We start from the raw sequence: 1,479 nt of genomic DNA, 5'->3' as shown, positions 1-1,479 counted from the left end.
CTCTCTCTCTCTCTCTCTCTCTCTCTCTCTCTCTCTCTCTCTCTCTCTCTCTCTCTCTCTCTCTCTCTCTCACACTCTCTCTCTCTCTCGCTCACACTCACTTCCTCCCTCCCACCCCCCACCTCTCCATTCTTAGCTGACACAGGTAGAACAGACCAGGTGAACCTGTTTAAACTTGCTGTGTAATTTGTGGATTAGCAGACGCCCCCTAATGGCTAAAACCATCACAGAGCTTTCCCTGAGGAACAGAGGGGGGGGGGGGGGGGGCGGGTTAAGAGTTGTACATGAGAGAAGGAAGTGAGTGATAGGAAGAAGAGAGAGAGAGAGAGAGAGCGAGCGAGAGAGAGAGAGAGAGAGAGAGAGAGAGAGAGAGAGAGAGAGAGAGGAAGGTGAACAGAGCCCAGCGCTCACGTCAGAGAAGAATTTGTTAATTTATTTATTTATTTAGCCTTTATTTAACCAGGCAGGTCAATTAAGAACAAATTCTTATTTACAATGATGGCCTGGCGAGAAGACAAAAGGGCCTCTTGAAGGGTAACAGGGAAAGGGGACAAAAAATGTAATTAAATAAAATAGAAAAGAGACAGCCGATACATCACAGAGGTAAGGGAAATAATTAAAACACACATCAAACAAACAACCAAATACATTTACAAGGTATGTAATACATGAAGCAGAACAGTCAAATTACAGTTAAAAGGCTGGGTGACAGTTGCAGGTGTGTGTAAACAACTCTGCGATAGAGTCCTTAAAAATAGTGAGAACTTGTTCTCATTCTCTAGCTGATTCATTGCAAATGGTGTTGCTACAAAGACCATACTATTAGATCAAATGTAAATATGAGTTTTATTTAGTAGTGTTTATAAGGTTTGTAACGTATTTGTAAATTATGTAAGTAAAGAAAGTCAATATTCAATTGTCATTCATATTCATATTCATATTGTATTTAACAACATCATTCAGTGAACAGTTGTCATCCCAAATAATAGTTATATATAATTTTGTATCTTACTTTTTTTCTTTCTTTTTAAAACATATATGACTTTAAAATAACAAATATGTGAAGTTCCTTTCTTCCAAAGAAATACTTAACACAGACACTGGCACATTCCTGATGGCACAAGGCATAACTTGTCATGGAGTCTGTTCACAGATCTGTGTTACGGGGAAAAAACACACACACTGAACTGAGCTCTGTGCTCTGAGAGAGACAGCACTGATTTAAGACATTACACAGGCTGAGAGAGAGGAGGAAGAGAGAGAGAGAGATGAGCAAGGGAGACTGAGAATGAGAGGGAGAAAGTGGAGACGAGAGGGAGAGTGAGATGAGAGGGAGTGCAATGGATAGAGAGTGATATGGAGAGAGGGGAGAGTGAGATGGAGAGAGGGGGAGAGTGAGATGGAGAAGGAGGGAGAGAGAGAGAGAAAGATAGAGAGAGGGAGAGTGATATGGAGAGAGGGAAAGGGAGATGGAGAGAG

This window comes from Notolepis coatsorum (genome assembly GCF_963971535.1).
Source record: "Notolepis coatsorum genome assembly, chromosome: 2".
Lineage (NCBI taxonomy): Eukaryota > Metazoa > Chordata > Actinopteri > Aulopiformes > Paralepididae > Notolepis > Notolepis coatsorum.
This window is presented reverse-complemented; position numbering follows the sequence as displayed.